At 44.4% G+C, this 26,307-nt stretch overlaps 1 protein-coding gene across 9 annotated transcripts in view; it reads right to left on the bottom strand.

Moving 5' to 3' along the window:
- Nucleotides 1-26,307, bottom strand: part of HIVEP3 (HIVEP zinc finger 3) — a 503,326-nt gene that overhangs the window by 58,185 nt on the left and 418,834 nt on the right. The gene's annotated exons all lie outside the window — the stretch shown is intronic.

The raw sequence follows: 26,307 nt of genomic DNA, 5'->3' as shown, positions 1-26,307 counted from the left end.
CCCAGCCTGTGGGAGCTCACAGTCTAACACACCGTGACCACCAGATCTGCCAAACAATAGCTGGAGGGTCATTCTGGAAGTTTCCTCCAGGTATTCAACCTTTCCATGTCCAGTCAGTGCCCCAGGGATACCCTGGAAGTAGTTCAGAATGGAGGTCCTTGCCAAACTGAGGGGCAAAGCTGATCAGAGCAGAGCCCCAAGTGTGTGTGCCCTGCGAGGGCCAGCCAAAAGTCAGGCAGCCTAGGCTTCCTGGGCTCCAAGGGCATTGCAGAGCCATTCTCCCCAGAAGCATGGTGAGAATTTCAAAGCTGGAAGTCACTGTGAACTTTGTCTCGCCAGCCACCTTACTTTCCAGTGGACAAAACTAAGGACTGCAGAGGGAGGGTGGCCTGCTAAGGTTCTATGTTCCTAAAAGGCAGGGCCAGCACTTGAATTCAGGCTCCCCACGGCCAGATTTTATTCCCCAGTCACCTTGCAGGTGTCTGTCCCCTGGGTGAGGGTCTGGGGGGATGACCGTGTCTCTGCAGCCTTCTCCCCTCTCCTGCAGGCTTGCTCTGCCCCTGGCATACTGATCTTAGGCTCCCTTCATGACCTCACCTTTATTTTCATTGGGTGTTTGCTGACGCAGTGTTGAAAAGTTTCCTTCTACTTTCACAGAGTGCTCAGAAAGTTAACAAGTCTGAAAGACTCAAGTAATTTGCACTCAAATGGCAGGACCTCGGACATAGTAACATGCCATGGAAGGGCAGGTAGTTCAATAACTAACTAAATATTATACTCTATAAATTTATTCCTTTTTTGTTTCTTTCCATCTTGGTTCTATAGAGACTTCAATGTAACTATAACAAAATTTTATAAATATTTTTAAAAGAATGACAAGCTATAAATAGATATAAGAAAGTTGTAAATAAGAATAACAAATCAGAACAAAGGAAAATGTAAATAAGGCAGGAGGTCAGGATTGGTGGGATGGAAAAAATATTGGTATAACAATCATAACGGCTTACAGTGCTTCTGTAGTTCAGCTATACACTTAAGTGTCTGAGAGATCCGGTCCATTACAGAGTCTTTATATCCAGAGAGGAAGAAATACAGAAGTTCCTTGCAGGAAGCAGAGGATTGATTGAAAAGAACATTTTCATGTGCTACTGCAGACAGGGGCAGTGAATGATGCATGAGATCACCTATGTCTTCAAATGACATCCCTCCAAGGCTATTCTTTGAGCAGTCAAAGCCCTCCTTTGACTCAGGCAGAGAGCATCCTCCCAAAGCAGGGAAATCTCATTTCATCATATTACTGTCACTAGGGTGGCCATGTAAGATATCATCCAAACTAGGACACTTTTGAGAGTGAAAGAGGTCCAACTAATAATTATGGAAGAGCAACAGCAATAAACCAGGGCTGTCCCAGGCAAATCAGAACCAATGGTTACCCTTACAGTCAATATTTACCTTGTGACCCAAACCAGGCACAAGTACCATCTCTGGGGGTCTGGTACAAACTTTTGGTCTTTGCTGTGAGGACTGAAATGACACCATGGTCTCCTGTGGATTCCTAGAGACTGGTTGCCTAGTCTCATCCCCTCACCTGAGAGATGAGGAGACTGAGGCCTAGAAGGATGATGTGATTTTCCCTAAAAATTGCACAGTGATGGTAGCTGAGGGAGACCACCCTCCGCCTCCCACCCTCTGGCCAGGGCTCATCTCCACCTTGGTGAATAAATGCCCCCTAGGACCAGTGTGGCACAATGGGCACTGCAGTCTGTGGCTCCCTGTTCTATGGAGGCGCCAGCTTGGCTCCACAGGACGTGGCTGTATCCCTGGCAATGAGCATCAGTGGGCATCCAGAGGCTTAATCAAGGGGGCCTTTCAACGTACGTCCTAACCTCACTGTGGCTGCTGGAAAGGAGACATGGGGAGCAGACTGAGGTTGGGGAGTCCATCCTGGTGGCATGACCCCCAGGCCTCATTTATCCAAGCTTATGTGGGCAGAAGTGCTGAGTCATGGAAAAGTCAGATGAGGCAGCCAGCATCTGCAGTGTAGACGGAGAACTGTGGTCCGGACTGGTCTGCGACTCCCGGGCTTGGCTGTACCTGTAGGGGGGCTGGAGGGGGAGGCCCTCGGGTGCTCTGTACAGATAATAAAGGGTTGACTCTACCTACTATTTCTAGTGACCCTTTCATGCAAGGATCTCAAAGCACCCCCAAAATACTAGCTAGTGGTAAGCTTTGCTTCTTCCAGTGGATAGAAGGGACCCTCCACATGACTGGGTGGTGAATGATCAGTCTTGGTGAGGGTCAGTTGGCCAAGGAGGACTCTACATCGTCGAGTCCTGTGGTTCTCCCTTCACCGAGCCACAGGCTCTCCAGGGGCAGGTGGGGAAGTGCCCAGAGGCTGGGGTTTGGAGAATCCCAGGCCAGGTAGGAGGGGTGGGGTGATGAGGGAGACAGGTGACTATTGTGTCATCAGGTGACTCACTGGGCCAGCACCACATGCCTGGGGTCAGCATCCAGGCTGCACCAGTGAGCCGGGCTCGGTGCTCTTTCCAAGAGGGCCCTCCTGCCAGCACCCTCTGGGGCAGGAGCAGCCAGGACGTGTCAGCACCATCGGCGACCCAGAAGGAATGGGTCAGTGAGGGCCGAGAGCTGAAAGGCCCACCACTTCATTCTGCATAGAGGGCACCTGAGCTGCAGGGGGCAATGATTATTTCAGGCCACACAGGTCCTAGGGCTCCTGGGCCAGTGCTCTCTGCTGCCCTGCTCCACACCTCATGACAGGCCAGAGGTCCTTGACACAAGAGGCAATGGGACGGGGCAGCAGGACTGGGTGCAGACCTGGGGCAAACCTATGAGGGCTAAGAAGGCTTCAGCCTTGGAATGGATTACAGTTCACACTGGCATCATCACTTGTTTACTTAACTCTTTAATTCCTTTAGAAGGACTGTTTCCAATCACTGGGACCAAGTGACACTAAGAAAATGGCTCTTTTCTACCTTCTGTGCTTCTGAAGGTATGTGTAAAGTTTTAATATAAACTTGAAGTAACAGAAGAAAAAGCTGCCTCTGCAGAGAACTGGTGAGCACACCTGTAAAAGTCACCAGTGACATGAAGTCAGAGGCAGAGAGTTTTCTTGACCAGGCCCAGAAGCTGGGCCAACAGAGGCCTGAGCCTCAGGACAGAGGGAGGATGGATGTCCTCTGCTGATGGTGACAGAATGGCTATGGGGTCCACATTGCCTGCCACTGAGGCCACAGCCTTCAGAGCTCTGGCTTAGAAGCCAGCTTAGAACCATGAAGAGAACCTGAGTTTCAAGATCCAGTTGGCTAGCATATCAGACAACTTGGCTCCCACTTCTGGAAGCTTCCATAGGTCTAGCTATTAGGACAGCCCAACAAGGAAGAGAGCAGGGTGCTGGGGCTGGAGTCACAAAGGCCTCAGGGGAGTGGGAAGTGAGGGAGGAGCCAACAGGGCCGAGGCAAGAGGGCCTGAACCTCTGAAACCAAACTGGGAACCACTTTCGTATCCAAGGTGCAGGGACAACGTGGCCATGGCCCAGAGTGGATTCCCAGAGGGCTCTACCAAAGGGGAGGTGGGAGGTGGATTCTGTCAGGTGGTCAATTCCACCAGTCCTGGCAGGGGGCCAACTTGAATCTTCATGGGCTCTAGACTAGGGAGCTTGGGTCACCAGCCAAGTTAGAGAAGACTGAGGCAAGACAGGGACAGGAGCCTGATGTCCAGGGGCTATTAGGTCAATCTGCCCCAGACTTGGTGCATAAAGTTCTTATAATTTAGTTACACATATACATGCATGCATGCACCCCAATATGCCAAAATCTGGTCAAAATTTTACTGACCGTAAATAATAAAACATACTGATGTTAAAAACACCAGGAAAGCAAGCCTTCCTCTTATTTTCAAAAGCTGAAACCCAGCACAGAAGGCCACAGGCTGGATAGGAGGCAAACAGTAAGTGTTTTTACTTAAGGACCAACACCAAAATGAGTTCCCCTTCTAAGAATCTCTGTGTGTGACACTGTGTGTGTGTGTGTGTGTGTGTGTGTGTGTGTGTGTGTGTGTGTGTGTGTGTGTACAAGATGGGGCAGAATTCTTCTACTGCAAAGAAAAGTAAAAGTGGCTGGGGGCTCAGCTCATGGCAAGAGAGGGTGAGTGTGAAGATGTGGGTCTGGAGACTAATGGAAGAGGTTGTCAGAGTCACCGAAGGAAGTCTGGACACAGAGTGGCCAAGGCCAATGGTGGGGCTCTGGCTGGGAATGGGGAACATGGCAGAGACTAAAAATGTCTCCCACTAGCCGCTCCCCTTTGTTTTTGTAATTGAAGCCCCAGAGTATCAGCTGGACCTGTGGTCACTCAGTTGGACTGTATCTACCAGCTTCGCTTGCAACTAGTTCTGGCCAACAGATGTAGCTTGTAGGTCATGGCCAGAAAGAAAGGTGTCTGCCCTCCATGTCCTCATTTTCTCAGGAAGGAACATGGAAGTAGTGGTGGTGGTGAGCCAAATCTGACCACATGGAAGGGAACCTGACCTCAAGGGACGGCGTGAAGCAAAGCCACCTGCCCCCATGAGAGAACGACACCGTCTAGCTCGTCTTAAGCCACATCTACTCGGTCCCTTTTAGAGCAGTCAAACAAACACACTAACTCACACAGGTGGCTGCAGTGCAATAATAGTCCTGGGGAGTCTAATAAAAGCTTGACAGAGCCCAGGCCTGGGAACATTGGGATACAGGGAAATGCAGCAACACAGACCGGGGTCCAGGCCTAAAGGACATGATGGGCTCTAGCGAGGGGGCAGGTGTCCAGTCACCAAGCCCACACACATGGCAATACAGCATGCGACCCCAAAGGCAGCTTTGCAACTCAGCTTGCGTTTGAACCCTGGCTTCTCCACCTCCTAACTGGAAATTTTGGGAACTTCTCTAAGCCTCAGTCTCCCTACCTATAAAATGGGGACAATAAAAGTACCACATGTGGTTTAAATTGAGTTATTTCATATGCAACGCTTAGTATAGTACCTCCTGGAATGTAGTAAACAGTCAAGAAATAATGGCCATCACTGTTATCAGGGGAAGTCTTTCTGTTTGAGGGGTTGCCCTGGCCTTGTGGAAAGAGCACTGGCCTGAATGCCAATCCTGGCTCTGCTGCTTTTAGGCCTCAGACTGTTGTGAGCATTCAATGTGATTATCACGTATAGTAAGTACAGGCATAACTCATTTAACTGTGCTTCGCTTTACTGCATTTTGCAGATGATGCGTTTTTTACAATTTGAAGGTTTGTGGCAACCCTGCATCAAGCAAGTCTACCAGCGCCATTTTTCCAACACCATTTGCTCACTTCCTGTCTATGTGTCACATTTCGGTAGTTCTCATAATATTTCAAACTTTTAAATTATTATTATATTTGTTATGATGATCTGTGATCAATGATCTTTGATGTTACTACTGCAATTGTTTTGTGGCTCCATGCCTGTATAAGATGGCAGACTTAATGGATAAAAGTTCTGTGTGTTCTTTCTGACCGTCCCAACAGGCCATTCACCGTCTCTCTCCCTCTTTGGGGGCCTCCTTATTCCCTGAGACAACAACAATGTTGAAATTAGGCCAATTAATAGCCCTACAATGGCCTCTTAAGTGTTCAACTGACAGGAATAGTCACACGTCTCTCACTTTAAATCAAAAGGTAGACACGATTAAACTTAGTGAGGAAGGAATGTTGAAATCTGAGATAGGTCAAAAGCTAGGCTTCTCGTGCCAAAGAGTTAGCCAAGCTGTGACTGCAAAGGAAAAGTTCTTGAAGGAAATTAAAAGAGCTACTCCAGTGAAAACACGAATAAGAAAGCAAAACAGCCTATTGCTGATAAGGAGAGAGTTTGAGTGGTCTGGATAGAAGGTCAAACCAGCCTTAATGTTCCCTTAAACTGAAGCCTAATCCAAGGCAAGGCCCTAACTCTCTTCAATTCTATGAAGGCTGAGAGAGGTGAGGAAGCTACAGAAGAAAATTTTGAAGTTAGCAGAGGTCTAAGGAAACAAGCTGTCTCCATAACATCAAGAAGCAGAGAATGCTGATGCAGAAGCTGCCGCACGTTATCCAGAAGATCTAGCTAAGATAATTCATTATGGTGGCTACACTAAACAACAGATTTTCAATGTAGATGAAACAGCCTTATTTGGAAGAAGATGCCACCTAGGACTTTCATAGGTAAAGAGGAGAAGTCAGTGCGTGGCTGCAAAGCTTCAAAGGACAGGGTGACTTTCTTGTTAGGGGTCAGTGCAGCTGGTGACTTCAAGTTGAAGCCAATGCTCATTTACCCATTCTGAAAAATCCCAGGGTTCTTAAGGATTATGCTGAATCTTACTCTGCCTGGGCTCTATAAATGGAACAACAAAGCCTAGACGACAGCACATCTGTTTACAACATGGTTTACTGAATATTTTAAGCCAAGTGTTGAGATCTACTGCTCAGAAAAAAAGATTCCTTCCAAACTATTACTGCTCATTGACAACACACCTGGTCACCCAAGAGCTCTGATGGAGATGTTCAAGATTAATGTTGTTTTCATGCCAGTAACACAGCATCCATTCTCCAGTCCATAGGTCAAGGAGTAATTTCAACTTTCAAGTCTTATTGTTTAAGAAATATATCTCATAAGGCTATTGCTGCCATAGACAGTGATTCCTCTGATGGATCTGGGCAAAGTAAATTGAAAACCTTCTGGAAAGGATTCACCATTAAAATACCATTAAGAACATGTATGACATCATGGGAAGAGGTCGAAGTATCAACGTTAATAGGAGTTTGGAAGAAGTTGATTCCAACCCTCATGGATGGCTTAGAGAGGTTTAAGACGTTAGTGGAGGAAGTAACTGCAGATGTGGTAGAAATAGCCAGAGAATTAAAAGTGAAGCCTGAAGATGTGACTGAATTCCTGCAATCTCATGATAAAATTTTAACAGATGAGGAGTTGCTTCCTAGGGATCAGTAAAGAAAGTGGTTTCTTGAGATGGAATCTACTCTTAGTGAAGATTTTGTGAAACAATGACAAAAGATTTAGAATATTACATAAACTTAGTTGATAAAGCAGCAGCAGGGTCTGAGAGGATTGACTCCAAGTTTGAAATAAGTTCTACTGAGGGTAAATTGCTACCAAACGGCATTGCATGCTACAGAGAAACTGTTCGTGAAAGGAAGCAGTCAATTAAATGCGGCAAACTGCACTGTTGTCTTATTTTAATAAACTGCCACAGCTGCCCCAGGCTTCAGCAATCACCATCCTGATCAGTCAGCAGCCATCAGCACTGAGTCAAGACCCTCCACCAGCAAAAAGATTATGACTCACTGAAGGCTCAGAAGAGGGTTAGCATGTTTTAGCAATAAAGTATTTTTTAATTAAGGTATATAGATTGCTTTTTTTAGACATAATGCTATTGTGTACTTAGTAGACTACAAGTATAGTGTACACATAACTTTTATATGCACTAGGAAACCAGTACATTTGTGTGACTCGCTTTACTGCAGTGGTCTGGAACCAAACCCACAACATCTTCAAGGTATGCCTGTGTCTGGTACACAGCTGGTGCTCGAAAAATGAGAGCAGATGTTGAATCTGTAGGTCAAAGCAGGGCCTCCAAAGAAGCCAACACAATGCTGAACCACTCAGCTAGTGGTATAGCCTTTCTAAGTCCCCCAGACAAGACAGGGATTGGTTCCCAAGCTGGGCAGGGCCACGTGGTAACAGCAGTGGGGACAAAAGCATAGGCAGGTGATCAGGTGGTGACAGGTCTTATGGACCTGACTTTCTGGGACACTTTTCAGATTGAATGTTTCACACCAACCCAGGGCTCAAGCTAGAACTGAAGATACTCATGGATTAAGTCATTGCAATCTTGGCACACAGCTTTCCCAGATGGGCTGGTCCATCCCGCTGCCTCCATGAAAGCTGTACTAGATGGTTCTCCTACTGAGGCTGGAGATTTTGGAGCCTCCAGTGTACCTCTTGGTCACTGGCTTCCTGTGAAATGATGACTGGTCAGTGAGGCCCAGGGCAGGAGAGCTCTCAGAGGGGCCTGAATCCTGGCCCCCATTACAGCCAAATGGATGAATTGCATGAGAATATCCTGTCCTCAGACTCACAGCACTTTGTACCCATCATCTTAATTTGCTTCTGGGAGGATACTGAGGCCCAGAAGAGAGGCATGACGTGCCCATGGAGAGCCAGCTAGGAGGTGTTCAGGCCAAATGGAAGAAAATGCCTGAGTCCTCCAATTCATTCTCTGTTTGAGGCCATTTCCCCTGAATGGCAGGGACTGCCTAACTCTGATTCAGCTTCCCTGGGAGCTCCTCAGGAGAAGACAGATCTGGGCTGCAGGTAGGATGGCAGGTAGGGCACCTGAAGAGAACCAGGGGGCAGAACACCTGGACTCCTCACCATAGTTGGCTACCCTGTTTCTCAGGCTCTGTGTGTCTCCTCCAGCAAGGGCAGCGGGAGAGGCCTGGAGTCACTCTGCCTGCATGGAACTCAGTTACCTGTAGCAGGAAGCCCCTGGCACAGCTCTGTTGTGTGATCCTCAACATTTTCTTGTTTTGTCCACCTGCTAGAGGTCGCCTGCTCTCCTTGGCTCCTGGTCCCTGCCACCTTCAAAGCCAGCAGTGGCTGGCCATATCTTTCTCACATCGACTCACTCCAACACTGACTGCTCTGCCTCTCTTTCACCTATAAGGGCTCTTGTGATTATGTTGGCCCCACCTGGATAATCTCAAATAATCTCCCCACCTCCACATCCTTGATTTAATCTCCTCTACAAAGTTCCTTCTGTCATGAAAGGCAACAAATTCACAGGTTCCAGGGATTAGGATGTGGACATCTTTGGTAATCATTAGCCTGTTTACCACAGAGATACCTTATTATTTTTTAAATCTGTATTTCTTGTTCTCTAGAACAAGGCTTAGAACGTGCATAAGCTTATCAAACAATTATTTCATTCAGGGAATTATTTTTCGTATCTTTTGCATATGTTTCTAATGAATTATGTATTTATATGTTTATACAAACTTTTGATACTGGGGATATTAATCCTTTCTATATGAACTGCAAATATTTCTCTATTTATTATTAGTCTTCAACTTTGCTGAACAGAAAAATTTTGTTTCTATGTGGTCAAATGCATCATCAATCTTTCTTTTTATGACTTTTAGGTTTCGTGTCCAAGATTATTTTTTAGAATGTCGCCCACTTTTCTTCTAGTCCCTTTATGATTTATTTTTTTCTTCCCTCTCTCTGTCCCTCCACCACTCTGTTCCTCCTTCCATCCTTCCCTCCCTCCCTTCTTTTCCATTTCTATCTTGGCTCCATCTGGCATTTATTTTTGTGTCAGGAGTGAGGTAGAGATAAAGCTTAGTGTCTTTTCAATATAGCTAGTCAGTTGTCCTAACACCATTATTGAATAGTCCACCCTCACTCCACTGAAATGTCCTGGGGCATCTTCTAAAAGCACAGGTTCTAGCTCCATCCAGATCCACTGAAACAGAATCTCTGGGAAAACAGCATCTCTGGGAAAACAGCCTCAGAATCTATATTTTTATAAAACTCCCTTTGTAAAAATCTGACATAAACTTTTCTACAGCCCCATATTTGGGGAAACTGATGAAACTCCTCTAATTGCCTCCTGTAACTAATCACCTTACCTCTAGGCCCCCAATGTTCCTCCACCCCACCCCACCACTTACTGTGGAAAGTGAAATCTCTTCAATTGCCAACTTCACCAGGCCCCTCCCTCCGTCAGGAACTCTCAATAGCTCCCAAATGCAGGGAGATGCAGCCAATGGTGTTTCAGCTTCCTCACAATCAGGCCCCACCCAGCCTGTCCAGCCTCCTCTCTCCACCCAGAGCTTTCACTTTGCATTAACTCTAACCTACAGGCTCTTGACCTCTCTGCTTGAACACAGTGCTGTTCCCCAGGGAACAGACAGAGAAAGGAGTCTGGAGGTTGATTTCATAGAGTCAGGGAATGCTTCCTGAAAGCACATGTGCTTGAACTAGGCCTTGAAATATGGGGAAAATCTTGATGGTGAGACTTGAAAGAAAAGGATTGTAGTCTAGCGGGGAGGTTCAACACATGCAGTGCTCAGGAGGCCGGAATGTGGTCACAGGGAACAGTGAGTTTGCTGCTTCTCTCCCCTCCAGGGCTTTGGGGCTCCCGAGCCCTGTGTACAGGCCGCTCAGGGTGTGGGCAGAAGATTTCAAAAGTTCCCTCCTAGGTCCTGGAATGACAAGAAAAAGCCCCAAACTGTGAAGGCTCAGTTCTGCCAAACAGATCTTCCAACTGAGCTGGGGTCAGTACTGACCCTCAGAGAGCAGGTAGAAGGCACAGTCTGGTCCTATGGGGTGGCCCAGGTGTGCTGCTGGGTTGGATCAGGTTTCCAGGGTGACCAGCCCCTCACACCCTCTGGCCTGGAAACAGGCACCACCTAGGGTCTGATGGATTGCCTATGCTGGGAAGAAGAAGTTTTCCACTAGTCCGACAGGTCAAATAGTGCTGCTTCCCTGAGAAGCCTGAGATGTCTGCCTTGGGTCAGACCTGGCTTAACCAGTTCATCACTATCTTTCTGGGAAACTTGTCTCTCCCTGAATTGGGCAGTGGCTGGACCTTATTCACCTTTGTATTTCAGTGCCGGGCACTGGACCCAGCACTGAGTAAAATATTAAAAATATTTTAAAATTACTTAAATGAGCATCTACTGTGTGCCCAAACTATCCTAAACATTAACGTATTGATCCTCACACAGATGCCCTTTTGAGAGCACTGAGGCTCAAAGAGGTGAAGCTAATTGCTTCAGATGATACAAGAAAGGGCAGAGGTAGGATTTGAACCCTGAGTTCAGGCCACTGCCTAGAAAACCCCCAAGAGCACTGACCTTGGTCAGAAGGGCCCTGGGTGGATTCTGCCTGTTTTCCCAGCACCCAGCTCCTCCAGGAAGTCTTTCCAGTTAACCACAGCCATCTCCGCTTACACCACTCTCCTCCCTATGTGCAATCACTCTGCACAACCCTGTTAACCTCAGGGCTGAGATTCTTGATAAATGCTTTCAATCAGTGAGTGATAGATTATTCACTGTGTGGGCAGCTCCCAAATCATTTCCCTTAGATGATTGTCTCTGTGTTCCTACTTTCCCTTCGCCTCCTCCCTTCCAACCCCAAGACCCAGACAAGGCTTGGAATTTGTACACACTGGTCGAGAAACAAATTCTATTCATAGCAAAGAGAAATCTAGGTAATCCCGGATGAGTTATAACTGGCTGGTGTTTGTCTTCCTGTTAGAAAGCCCAGGGATCGAGGTGGAATTGACATCACAGGGGAGGGGCCATCTCCAGAGACATCTCCAGGAGAGCAGGAACAGGTTTTATAGTCAAGACCAAACAACAATGCAGCCAGAACTCCACTCCGCTAGACCTTCGGAAGCCCAGACTTAGCCTGATTATTTGTGGTTGTGATAAGTAAGGCAAAGATGGTCCTAACCAATGCCTTGTGTCTAGACCAAACAACTAAACCCTTAGTATGTATCAGGACCATTCTTAGTGTTTTACACAATAATTCTATCATGCAGGGACCATTATCATCTGCATTTTACAGATGAGGAAACTGAGACACAAAATCACAAAGCTGGTAATGGCAGAGCTGGAACCTAAACTTGGGCCATCAGGTGACTTCTGCTGTGGAGACCCTCAAGGCAGCTGGAGCCATGCCAGACTTGCAGACAGGACTCAGATATGAATCACAGTCCTAACACTTCAGGTAACCAAATACTGTTCCTAGCAGTATTCCTTCCCATCCTGTGGACTGGCCTTGTGAAGAGTTCTTTTTTCCCCTCTTTCACCAAAAAAGGTAGCTACTGTGTTTAAGTCTTGTTCCCATTGAGACTGAAAATGAAGTAAGATCAGGAACTGTAGCGTGAACTCAACAAGGGCCCAGTGAAACCCAGATGCTTGTAGTTAATTAATTTATGAAGTTACCTACTGTTATTAATCTAGTTATCTATCCACCCACCTATCTTGTTATTTATTTATAACCGCCTTGTTCTGGTAAGGATTAAAAGAGGCTTCTGGACACCTGTAAGAACTTGGTGAGCATCTGAGCTTAACTTGACCTGCTTATCTTAAATGGGCCAGGAAGTACTGTGGGTAAAAGAGCCTAAGGAAGAACAAGGCCTGAAATGAACACTGGGCACAGTCAGGCAGACTTTTCTTCCAGCCATTCGCATGCTGCCAGTCCTAAGAAACACCTGCACTCCACGTTTGTCCCAATGGCCTGCTCTCTCATGGGTGTCCAGCAGGTCTAGCTGTTCCTTTGATGTCATTTTGTTTCTATACAAATGCCCATGGTACAAAAGTCACATCTGCCTACAAGCTTCCTAAGTAGTTAAGGTCCTTTGGTCCACTCTAAAGGGTAATATATAGAACACACTATAACACACATATGCACACATCATAAACTCTATAAGCACAAATGACCAGAGAGAATGGGTGACATACAAAGTGTATTTCAAAGTGGACGATGACAAAAGTAGGGAATATCTATGATCTCCACCATTCTTGCCCATGTGGCAAGATGGCTATAAACTATACTAGTAATGTTACAGCAGTTACAATGATTGCTTTGCAACTCATTTCTTCATTTATTCACTCAGTCTGCAAGTATTACGTGGGCCTTCTCAATGCCAGGCCAGTAATATGAAAATAGACATAAATTATAGATCTTACTATAAAAAGCTACAGTAATCAAGATAGTGTGGCATCAACACAAGGGAGAGAACAACAACAACAACAAAAATCAGTGGAAATGACAGAGTAAGAAAACAGACCCTCACGTATACAGTCACCCGATTTATAACTAAGGTGTGATTGCATTTGGTGGAGGAAATGTTAGCCTTTTCAACAAATGGTACTGATGCAATTGGATATCCATATGGAAAAGAATGAACCTTGTCTACAGCATACACAAAAATTAATGTGAAAAGGATAATTGGTCTGAATACAAAAGATTAAACAATAAAGTTTGTAGAAAAAAAACAAAAGAACATATCTTCATAAACTTGGGGCCAGCAAAGACTTCTTACGCCGTTCACAAAAAGCAAAATCATATAATCATAAAGAAAAGGGCTACCTGTAGAAGTATGAAATTAGAACACTCCCTAATACCACACACAAAAATAAACTCAAAATGGGTTAAAGACCTAAATGTAAGGCCAGACACTATCAAACTCTTAGAGGAAAACATAGGCAGAACACTCTTATGACATATCTCCTATGGGTCACTCTATGACCCATCTCCTAGAAAAATGGAAATAAAAACAAAAATAAACAAATGGGATCTAATGAAACTTAAAAGCTTTTGCACAGCAAAGGATACCATAAACAAGACCAAAAGACAACCCTCAGAATGGGAGAAAATATTTGCAAATGAAGCAACTGACAAAGGATTAATCTCCAAAATTTATAAGCAACTTATACAGCTCAATAACAAAAAACCAAACAACCCAATCCAAAAATGGGCAGAAGACCTAAATAGACATTTCTCCAAAGAAGATATACAGATTGCCAACAAACACATGAAAGAATGCTCAACATCATTAATCATTAGAGAAATGCAAATCAAAACTACAATGAGATATCATCTCACACCGGTCAGGTTGGCCATCATCAAAAACTCTAGAAACAATAAATGCTGGAGAGGGTGTGGAGAAAAGGGAACACTCTTGCACTGCTGCTGGGAATGTAAAATGATACAGCCACTATGGAGAACAGTATGGAGGTTCCTTAAAAAACTACAAATAGAACTACCATATGACCCAGCAATCCCACTACTGGGCATATACCCTGAGAAAACCATAATTCAAAAAGAGTCATGTACCAAAATGTTTATTGCAGCTCTATTTATGATAGCCAGGACATGGAAGCAACCTAAGTGTCCATCAACAGATGAATGGATAAAGAAGATGTGGCACATATATACAATGGAATATTACTCAGCCATAAAAAGAAATGAAACTGAGTTATTTGTAATGAGGTGGATAGAACTGGAGTCTGTCATACAGAGTGAAGTAAGTCAGAAGGATAAAAACAAATACCGTATGCTAACACATATATATGGAATCTAAAAAAAAAAAAAGTCATGAAGAGATTAGTGGTAGGATGGGAATAAAACACAGACCTACTAGAGCATGGACTAGGGGGAGGGGGAAGGGGAAGCTGTGACGATGTGAGAGAGTGGCAGGGACATATACACACTACCAAACGTAAAATAGATAGCTAGTGGGAAGCAGCCTCATAGCACAGGGAGATCAGCTCTGTGCTTTGGGACCACCTAGAGGGGTGGGATAGGGAGGGTGGGAGGGAGGGTGACACAAGAGGGAAGAGATATGGGATCATATGTATATGTATAACTGATTCACTTTGTTGTAAAGGAGAAACTAACACACTATTGTAAAACAGTTATACTCAAAGATGTTAAAAAAAAAAAGAAAAGGGTTGATAAATTGGGCTTCATTAAAATGAAAAACTTCTGCTCATCAGAAGATACCAATAATAGAGTAAAAAGACAAACCAAAGACTGGGAGAAGATATTTGCAATACATATTCAACAAAGGACTCATCCAGAATATAAAAAATTCCTAAAAATAAATTTTAAGAAGGCACACAACCCAATTAAAAATGTCCAAAGTGAAAATGAATCAAAGATCTAAACATAAGAGCTAAACTATACAACTCTTAGAGGAAAACATAGGGGAAAAGCTTCATGACATTGGACTTAGCAATGATTTCTTGGATATGAGACTAAAGCACAGGAAACCAATGTAAAAATAAATAAACTGGACTTCATCAAAATTTAACACTTTTGTGTACCAAAGGACACAATCCACAGAGTAAAAAGGCAGTCTACAGAATGGCAGAAAATATTTTCAAATCATATATGTGATAAGGGGTCATATGAAGAATATATAAAGAACTCCTACAACTCAAGAACAAAAACCAAACAACCAGATTAAAAAATGAGCAAAAGACTTGAATTTCTCTGAAGAAGAGATACAAATGGCCAAAAAACACATGAAACTATGCTTAACGTCACTGATCAGTAGGGAAATACAAATCAAAACTACGAGAAACCACCTCATGCACATTAGAAGGGCTACTAAAAAAACAAAAAGAAAAAAACCCAGAAAATGACATGAATTGGCAAGGATGTAGAGAAACCTTACGCACTGTTGGTGGGAATCCAAAATGGTTCAGCCTCTTTGGAAAACAGTATGGTGGTTCCTCAAAAAAAATTAAAATAGAATTACCATTTGATCCAGCAATTCTACTTCTGGTTATATACTCCAAAGAATTGAAAGCAGAGTCTCAAAGAGATATTTGTACACCCATGTTCAAAGCAGCATTATTCACAATAGCCCAAAGGTAGAAATAATCCAAGTGTCCACTGATGGATGAATGAATAAACAAAATGTGGTATATACATGCATAGAATATTATCCAGTCTTAAAAAAGAAGGAAATTTTGACACATGCTACCATATGGTTGAACCCCAAGGACATTATGCTAAGTGAAATAAATCAGTCACAAAAAGACAAATACTATATGATTCCACTTATACAAAGTACCTAGAAGAGTTGACTTCATAGAGACAGAAAAGAATGGTGGTTACCAGGGGCTGGCAGGGAAAGGGGAATGGAGATTTGTTGTTTAATGAGTAGAGAGTTTCAGTTTTGCGAGATGAAAAGAGTTCTGGAGAGTCACCAATATTGCACAACCATGTGAAAATAATACTACTGAACTTAAAAAGGGTTAAGATGGTAAATCTTATGTTTTGTGTATTTTACCATGATTTTGTTAAAATGGCAAAAGATTTGAACAGGTACTTTAAAAAAGAAGTTATCTAAATGGTCAACAAGCATATGAAAAGGTGTTTGACACCATTACTCATTAGGAAAATACAAATTAAATCCACCACATGTTCACCAGAATGGCTAAGGTGAAACAAACAAAATGATACCAAACGCAAGAATGGAGCAACTGGAACTCTTCTTGTACATTGTTGGTGGGAAAGTAAATAGACACAACCATCTGGACAACTGATTGGCAAAATTTTCAAAGCCAAACCCGCACCTATCCCATGACCTAAAAATTCCATTGTTAAGAATGTTTCCTACAGAAATTCATGTAAATGTCTGCCAAAAAATGCAAACTAGTATGTTCATAGTAGCTTTATGTTATGAAACAGCAAAAAACTGGAAACAACCCAAATGCCAACAACAAAGAGAATAGATAAATAAGTTGAGGTATATTCATACAAGGATTATCACACAGTAATTAAAAAGAACAAAGTACTGCTATAGACAAAAATGCAGATGGATCTCACAGGTAAAATAATAAGCAAAGGAGTTCAGACACAATAGGCTAAATACTGTATGATTCCACTTAATTAAAGTTTAGCAAAACTAATTATTGTATTAGAAATCAGAATGGTGGTTAGCTCTGGTGGGGCACGTAGGAGATATTGGCTAGGAAGGGGCATGTAGGAGTTTCTGGGGTGATAGAAATGTTCTACATCTTGATTTGGTTACATATATATTACATGAGTGTATATATGTAAAAACTATTTGAGTTGTAACCATATGATGTGTGTTCAGAATTATATGTATGTTATGCTGCAATTTTTAAAAAGACATGGACTTTGCACTTGAAAAATACAAAACCTATGAGAAGAGAGACACAAACAAAAACAGATTATAAGGTGTGGTAGATGCCATGATAGAAAGAGGCTGCTCTGAGTACAGGCTGGGGGTGGGGAGAAAGGGGAGGCTTTAGAGAAGGTACACTGGGCTCTGAAGGATGCTTGGGATTTCACCAACCAGAAAAGGGGACCAGTGTGAGCAAAGGCAGGATGATGCTGGGGGAAACCCTGAGTGTGTGAGAAGGTAGGTCAGTGTGGTTAGAGGGTCGGGGGTGTAGAGCTTAGTGGTGGGACATGAAGCTGAAGATATGAATCAAGTCAGTCTTCAGATCTGTTTATTTAAATGAGCTCCCTATAAACACCGGCTGAGTGAATGAATGAGCCTTCCCATAGTCACGACACATCTGATGTTTGGAGTCACAGGCCCAGCATGTTTGCATGGCAACATGTACTGATGAGATACAGCCCCGGTGTGGCTGTGCAGCCCGTTTCTTCTAAAATTGTTAATTTCCCTTTGAATTTTGGTTCAATGTCTTCCAGGCCCCCAGAATTAGAAACCATCCTCACTCAGTTACAGTACTCACTCTCTATGAACGCTGAGGGGTTTTTTTTTTTTTTTTTGTATTTACCCTCTCTCCCAACTTCCTTCCACACCATCTCACCATTATATATTTTTGGTTGTTCTGGCAGTTGCCTTTAACATCTTCCAATAATATACTTAAATTGCTCTTTCCTGGTCTGTCAACTTTAGACAGGATCTATTCATTTCTATGAACAATGAAGAAATTCGTGCACTCTCCCACCTTTCCACCTCCTTTCTTCTGTCCACCTTTAAATTCCTGTTAGTTATACATTTATTACAGTATTCTTATATTGTCAAGTTTCATAACGTTTACATTTTCTTCCATATTATAATTAAGTCTAGTCTATAGGTTAATTCTAAAAATTGAAGCTAATAAAGAGATCATTTCCTGGGGAACCACTTCATATGAATAGACCCAAGAGAAAGAAATGTAATTCCACATGACTAAGACTTTGTTGCAAGAAGAAAAGTTTTCCACAAGTTAAGAACCAAGCAATGCTCCTACACAGTATGTATGGCTTCCTTCACTTCTTGAATTCTCTGTCATCATCTTTTTGGATTCTTTTTTATATTGATAGAAATAACTCCAGGGTTTTTCTTTTTCTTCCAGAAATATGAACAACTGACTGAACGATAAACTTTCTTTCTTTTGTCCACGCAACTTGCGGGATCTTAGTTCCCCAACCAGGGACTGAACCTGGGCCCCAGCAGTGAAAGCGCCAAGTCCTAACCACAGGACCACCAGGGAATTTCTGAACTTTCTAAATTCTTACACACAAAAAGTCTTTATTTTGCTTTCAAAGTTTGAGGAGATAGAGTTCTTAGTTCAAAATCATTGTCCTCCAGGGTTTCCCTGGTGGCACAGTGGTTGGGAGTCCGCCTGCCGATGCAGGGGACACGGGTTCATGCCCCGGTCCGGGAGGATCCCACATGCTGCGGAGCGGCTGGGCCCGTGAGCCATGGCCGCTGAGCCTGCGCGTTTGGAGCCTGTGCTCCACAGCGGAAGAGGCCACAACAGTGAGAGGCCCGCGTAATGCAAAAAAAAAAAAAAAAAAAAATCATTGTCCTCCAGAATTTTGAAAGCACTGGTCCACTGTCCTTGGGCATCTTGTGTTACTGATGAGAGATTCTGATGTTAAGTTTTGATTCTCTCTGGAAGCTTTTCATTTTTTATCCTTGATGTTCTGAAGTTTCAGTAAGGTTGAATGTCTAATGTTCCTTTTCACTGATTCCTGTCCTGAATTCAGTGTGGTTTTTCAATTTTAAAATCTGTGCATGTTTCTTCAACCCAGGGAAATTTTCTTTTGTTACATCTTTGACTATTTCCATGCCTCCCTCTCCCTCTGCCACTGTCTGTCATCACTGCTTCCAGATCTCCTATTTGATGGATACTGAACCTCCTGGATCTATCCACCAACTTTTTCTCGGGATATTTTCTTAGTTTGAACTTCTAGATTACCAATTTGGTATTCCTCTATATTCACTGTGTTATTCAGTTCACCCACTACATTTTTTTAGGAGTCATATTTAAAATTTTCAATAATTATTTCCTTTTCTCTGATTGCTCCATCTTCATAGCTACTGATTCCTTTCTATTAAATGAGATAATCTCTCAATTATTGCCAAGGATACTAATAGTAATTTATTTTAGGGTTCACTTACATTTGAACTCCCTTCCTTTGGAGTGAGCTCTTCTTTTTTTCCATTTTGGGCCTTCTTTTTCTGCTATTGGTTTTCTTCTAATGTTTGGTGACCCCAGTTGTCCATACATATTTATAAATGAAGAACTATGTTGTGAAGATAGTATACATGTTAGGATACAGGTTCTAGCCCCTGTAACAAGGACCCAACTGTAAGAGTGGCTTAGGTAAGAGAGAAGTTTACTTGTGTCTTGTGTAACAGTCTGAGTGTAAGTGTCTGTGGGCTAATATGGTGGCTTCACAGTGCGGCTTTCTTTGATCTATCTCTTCTGTGACCCACAGCATTTGCTTTCCATCTCCTTTGTCCACACCCTATTCAGAGGGAAAGAAACAGGAGAGGGCAAGCCTGGGAGTTGTACTTGTGATTTGGGTTCACAGCCGCCACAGAGCCACACCTAGCTGCAAGGAAGCCTAGGAAATGGTCTTTAGCTGGGTGGCCATATACCCTGATAAAATTTTCATTACTGCAGAAGAAGCAAAAAAGGATACTGGTGAAACAATGAACTGGATAGAGCTTCCTAGGAGGTCTTTGGTCTATTTTTCTGACAGGTTTGCCCTTGAATGTGATGATGGAATCATAAACCCATCCCATTTAGGGTTCTTTATAAAAGAGTAAAGATTATGATGGCAAGTCTCCCTGTAAGGACTGTGGAGGGGAAGCTGGCCAGTGGACTTCTGCAATTGCCAAAAGAAGGGCTTTACTCCACACTGGGCACAGTGATATCCTTCACTCCAAGGCAGAGCTGCCATATTTCCCTACTTGTCCCTGACCACAACACTGAGTTGGCTAGGGAGTTCTGGAACTCCCTCAGCTGGGCTTGTCTCTTAGATCCTGGCCCCACTACTTTCCTTAGAGAGCATTTCTTGGGATTCGGCCTGTCGTTGGCTGCCTGCCTCTGCATGTAGAAAGTGAGAGGGGTTGCACTGGAATTCCTCTTCTGAAAAGCTCTTCAAGGGACTCTGCAACCCTGGCAGCCCATTCCTGTTCTTTGTTTTGTTGGCTCTCGCTTGACCTATACTTGTCTTCTCTGGGATAAAAATCACTCAGGCTTCTAGACTCTTGGCTGTAGTGTCTTCTGCTCTGATTTCTCCATCTACCCCATCTCATGGGCTTCCTATCTTCCTAAGACTTATCAACATTTTTGGTTCATGGAAGGCATTCTATCTTGTTTTCCAATATTATGATGTCATCCTTTCAAATATGGCTTTCTCTGTCATCTAATAACTCTTAGGGTACATGTGGAGGTGGACACTTGTGCTCCAGCTGTTAGGAAATCTTTGGGCTGTGACTCATTGGCAGAGAGGCCAACGGCCCTTCTAGGAGACTGACACACCAGGGAAAGATGGGCCCTTCCAGCTGAGGGTCCCACAGTGTCCACTCTTGCAGAGAGCACATTCAGTGCTCCTAACTCCAGCCTCCCCACTGAGGTTCCATGAAGGGCAGGAACAGCTGGTCCTGTTCACCTGGGCAGCCTGGTGGCCCACCAGGTAGTGTCAACGACCTGTCTCAGAAGCCTGCAAGCCATTGCATGGGCACCTGGCATGCTCTTTTGCTTTCTCTCAGATTCTGGGGAGAGCCTTTGGAGGTAGCTAATTAGCCAACCCTTGTACCCTGCCACCCACTGTCACCCAGGAGCTGAGAGCCATGGAGCTGTCTACACTAAGTGTGCTGGGAGAAGGGGCTCCAGAGGCTGTTTCTAGTCCATAGTTACTCCCCTTCCCAAGACCCTCTAGGCTCCCCACATAGTTTCGGCTCCAGGGTGTGGCTTTAAAGGTCTTTTCAGTGGGCTCCTGCTTGCGTCTCCAGACTCTTCTCTCCCTTCTTCCTCCAATCTGTGCGTTCTAGCCACAGAGAGCTGAAGAGTTCTCAGAACACATGCCATTCCCATTGCCCCAAATGCCCTGTCCTTCCTACACATGTGGCAAATGTCTCAATGTCCTCCAAACCCACTTGTGATGGCGCCTTGGCTGGGCCATGGTACCCAGATGTATGGTCAAACATTGTTCTAGATGCAGGTATTTTTTAGATGAGATTAACATTTACAGCTGTAGACTTTGAGTCAAGCAGATTACCCTCCATAATGTGGGTGAGCCTCATCCAATCAGTTGAAGGCCTAACAGAACAAAGACTGACCTCCCCCAGAGAGAAGGAACTCTGCCAGCAGACAGCCTTAGGACTCCAACTGCAACTCCCCTGAGTCTGCAGCCTCCCAGCCACCCTGCAGGTTTGGGACTTACCAAGCCTCCACAATCGTGTGAGCTGATTTCTTAAAATAAATCTCTTTCTCTATATATTTAAGTCCTGTTGGTTCTGTTTCTCTGGAGAGGTCTGACTAATACATCACCCCAAACATCAAATCCTCCAGCAAGCTTTCTGCAACCCTCTTGCATTCAGTCAAACACTTCTGTACATCTCACACCATGCTGTAATTTATTTCTTTATGGGCTTCTCTCCCCCTAAGAGACAGATTTCTTCTAGGCCAAGGTCCTTGCTCATTCATCATTATATCCCTAGCACAGTAGTAGGCATACAAATAAATGGTGCTTAATAATTAATGTTGGCCAAAGGGTGGGTAAATTAGTGAGAACAAGAGAGGGTCAAGGCAGGTGGGCTAGGGGAGTCTTACTGGATAAAGGGATCAGGGCAGGCTCTTGAAAGAGATCCTGTAAGATAGGCCAGAGAGGGACAAGATAACTAGTTCCTGAAAACCAGGCTCACAGCCCTGCTCCTAAATACAGGTCACTGGTGGGGGGAGGCCTCTGTGAGTTTAACCTAGGGGAGGTTGACCCGATGCCAGTGTACAACCAGCCCAGCTTCTCAGGCCCCAGGGAGCTGGCTTTAATTTAATACTCACTGAATTCTAACCTCAATTTCTTGTTAGGAATCTCACTTTGTGTCCTGATCTGGGTCTTCCTTTTTTGATGACAAATGAACTCTGTAAGCACTTGGGGGGGGCACTGTTGTGTCCTTGAGGGGAGCAACTCTCAGCCTTCTCTAACCCCCATCCCCTAAATCTCTCGTACTCTGTCCTCACCAAGCAAGGAGACATAGTCAGGCATAATTTTCTAAGACTGCATTACAGGGGAAAAAGAAAAAAGGCTCTTGCAATCCACACATCCTTTTCTCCATCCAAACCAGATGATTTTGAAAATTCCACCTGGCAAAAGGTCATGGGCTGGGGATGTAGGGCAGGAGGTGAACCCTTTGGGAATCAGGGCTCTGTGTTTCCCAGAGCTCTAAGCACAGGTCACTGGCTGCCCAGGGAATCAGGCACGAACGAATGAGTGAATGAATAGAACAGAGAGATGCTAAATTGAATGGATTATAACATGCTCCAAGTTCCTCCCTATAAAACAAGCTCAGGCCAAGAGCATTTAACTCAGGAAAAAGGAGAAGAGCCAGAAGCAAAGATAAGCTGGAGACTGATAAAGGGACTGGTGGTTTAAGAAGGATGAATCGGATTTTGTGACAAAGAGACAAACAGGCAATCCACTGGGATAACGTCAAGGGCTGCTGATGTTACTGAGCGCTGACTACGTGCCGGGCACTCTGCTAGGCATTCACAACACACAGCCCCACGAGGTAGGTAATGTCTCTAAGTCCATTTGACAGATGAGGCAAGTAAGGCACACAAGGTCACATGACTTGCCGAGGGGTACACAATCAATAAAGGCTGGACTGGGAGTCCAGGCAAGCAGGTGGCTCCCGAGTGTGTGCTCTGCTTGCAGCCACCTCCCCATATAACCTCCACGCATGGCACCGGCACATTTAATCAGGGAAATAGGAAAGAATGGAGTTTTCCTTAAGGCGTGAATTTTGCTCAGGCCTGGAGATCTAGAGACTTGGCTTTGCCCCGCCTCACTGGGCTTCCTGAGCAAGTCGTCCCCCATCTGTGCTGCCTGTTCTCATATTTGAAAAAGAGGGTATTGACCATAGTCAGGCTCTAAGGACTTTACCGCCCTGGATATTTCTGCTCCCTGGCCTGGGTCTTACCAGCTGCCCTGAGGCCCACTCCCCCAGAAGGCCTGAGTCTGGCCCTCGAACAATCCTTCTGATGAGGCCTGTGTGGACACAGACCACCCCGCGCCCAGGACATTCCAGGCTTCTTGTACGGTACCTGACCCTCCTGCTGGTTGTGAGGCACCACCCTGGGCCCCATGCCCTCCCCCTCTCCAGCTTTCCAACCCCCTACTCCCATACTCCCTCTTACCTGTGCCCCACTCCTCCCACCCTTTTTGCCTCCTGGCCAGGGTTCAAGCCCCTCCCTCGGCCCTGCTGCCTGGTCCCCCCCCCTTCTTCCCTTTTGTTTTGTCTGGCCAAATCCTACTTGTCCACGCTGCCAGCCCCTCCCTGGGGTCTCCTCCAGTGTCCCGGACAGAACCAATTTCCCTCTTCCTCTGGGTTGTGCTTACACCTCTATTTCAAATAATAACAATAATATGAATAATGCTACCTTGTATGGGTGCCATGATTACAGCTCAGTAAAGGCTTTCATAGTCATCCTCTCATCTAATTTTACCAGGTTCTTCCCTGCAGAGACGACCTACTGTTTATGCCCCCTTCTCCCCCCTTAGATTGTAATCACAAGGTCTGAACATCACTTCACAATTGAAAAGTTCCTCAAGACCGCCCTCTGGTTAGGGCCTTATCATCTCATTTTGCAGATGAGGAGATAGAGGTTCAGTGAGGCTGAAGGACTCCCCGGACACAGGGCTGGAATATAACCAGGCGGGATCCACGGCCCAGGCCTCTCATTCTCGGACCAATGTTCTTCGAGGGTACCTTGCTCTCTGATCTGCACCCAGGATCTGACTCTGTGTTCCTGGCCCATCCTTAGCCGTGACAAACATGGTATCCTGAACTCAGGAACCAGGAGCGGTATGTTGATGTGAAAAATTAATTCATCAGGTCCTAGAATCATCTTCCTAAGTGCCCCCGTCCAGAGCCCTACAAGGCCAGCCCCCCCACCACCTTGCACCTTAAAAAAAAAAAAAATTTATTGGAGCATAGTTGCTTTACAATGTTGTGTTAGTTTCTACCATACAGCAAAGTGAATCAGCTATACGCATACATATATCCCCTCTTTTTTGGATTTCCCTCCCATTTAGGTCACCACAGAGCACTGAGTAGAGTTCCCTGTGGTATACAGTAGGTTCTCATTAGTTACCTATTTTGTACATAGTATCAATAGTGTATATATGTCAATCCCAATCACCCAATTCATCCCACACACCCCTTTCCCCCTTGTTATCCATATGTTTGTTCTCTATGTCTGTGTCTCTAGTTTTGCTTTGTAAATAAGATCGTCCATACCAATTTTTTTCAGATTCTTTATATATGCATTAATATACGATATTTGTTTTTCTCTTTCTGACTTACTTCACTCTGTACGACAGTCTCTAGGTCCATCCACGTCTCTACAAATGACCCAATTTTGTTCCTTTTTATGGCTGAGTAATATTCCATTGTATATATGTACCAATCTTCTTTATCCATTCCTCTGTTGCTGGACATTTAGGTTGTTTCCATGTCTTGGTTATTGTAAATAGTGCTGCAATGAACATTGGGGTGCATGTGTCTTTTTGAATTATGGTTTTGTCCAGGAAAAGATGCTCAACATCACTAATTACTTGAGAAATGCAAATCAAAGCTACAATGAGATACCACCTCACACTTGTCAGAATGGCCATCATCACAAAATCTACAAAGAATAAATGCTGGAGAGGGTGGGGAGAAGAGGGAAACCTCTTGCACTGTTGGTGGGAATTAAATTGATAGAGCCATTATGGAGAAGAGTATGGAGGTTCCTTAAAAAACTAAAAATAGAACTACCGAACTACCATGTGACACAGCAATCCTACTACTGGGCATATACCCAGAGAAAACCATAATTCAAAAAGACACATGGGCAGGGGTTGGAAGATGGGCAGGGGTGGGACCTTGAGAGCCTGAAATCCTGGTCTCTTTTTCCTTCACCCAGAAACTCAGGAAACCCAATGGTGTTTCTTGTTTGTCATGCAGAAACGGGGTGGCCTCTGCTAGATGTTGTCCCCACGAGTCTGGCAGGATTAATACAGTGCCCCCTTCCAGGGCATGGACCGGGAGGCTCTGGGGCACCTAGAAGGGGGAACTACAGGGATGCCCCGGGGAGGGAGTGGTGGAGGGTAGCCAGGACCATTGGTGGCTGAGTCACCTCCCTGGGTGCCAGGCAAGGCAGAGCCCTGCTCACTGGCCTGCAGGGACTCCCCACTCCCTTCCCAAGAACTCCAAGTCCTTCTAACAGGCCACAAACCTCTCCAAATGGGTTTCCTAATGGGTTTTGGCCCAAGTGAGCGATTTCTCTTTCCCAAACAGGATCACACCCATCTCCCTGTCCAGGTCACTCATAGCTCCCCTCTCCTGTGGCAAAGACCACTGCCAATTTTTGAATGCTTACTATTACATGCTGGGCTCAAGACAGTTTCTGTTGTACCCCTCACTGTACTGATGGTTTCACATATCATATCTCCAGCTACAGATTTTATAGAGCAGAGCTGTTTGTTTGTTTGTTTTAAAGATTTTGTTGTTGTTGTTGTTGATGTGGACCATTTTTAAAGTCTTTATTGAACTTGTTACAATATTGCTTCTGTTTTGTGTTTTGGCCTTCTGGCTGCGAGGCATGTGGGACCCCAGCTCTGCAACCAGGGATCGAACCCTCACCCCTGCATTGGAAGGCAAAGTCTTAACCACTGGCCCACCAGGGAAGTCCCCAGAACTGTGTTTTAACTCCCTTGACATTCTCTGTGCCTACTCATGGGTGTCTGTGAGGGAAAGAATGAATGAATGAAGAAGTTATAATTGTGGAAAACCTTAGCTAACGGATAGTTTACAGAAGTCACCTTGATTCCTTTCTGGAAAAGGGGGTGTATTCATTTTCAAGACTAGTGACTATATTAATCTATTAATAAATAGAATTTTCTAAACTTTGAGTGTCTCTCTCATGAACATAACTTTTTGGAACCTGCTCTATTAGACGGTATCTAGTATAATTCACATACCATAAAGTTCACTCTTTTAAATGTATGATTAAGTGGTTTTTAGTATAGTCACAAGATTGTGCAACCATCATTGTGTAACTCCAGAACATTTTCATCATTCCAAAAAGAAACCCCATACCCCTTAGCAGTCAATCCACATTCCCCTCCCCGCCAGCCCCTGGAAACTGTTAATGTATCTACTTTCTGTCTCTATGAATTTGCCTATTCTGGACATTTCATATAAATGGAACCATATAATACATGGT

This window comes from Kogia breviceps, chromosome 1 (assembly GCF_026419965.1).
Source record: "Kogia breviceps isolate mKogBre1 chromosome 1, mKogBre1 haplotype 1, whole genome shotgun sequence".
NCBI lineage: Eukaryota > Metazoa > Chordata > Mammalia > Artiodactyla > Physeteridae > Kogia > Kogia breviceps.
Note: the sequence above shows the minus strand (reverse complement) of the source record. Positions and strands in the feature narration are given on the sequence as shown.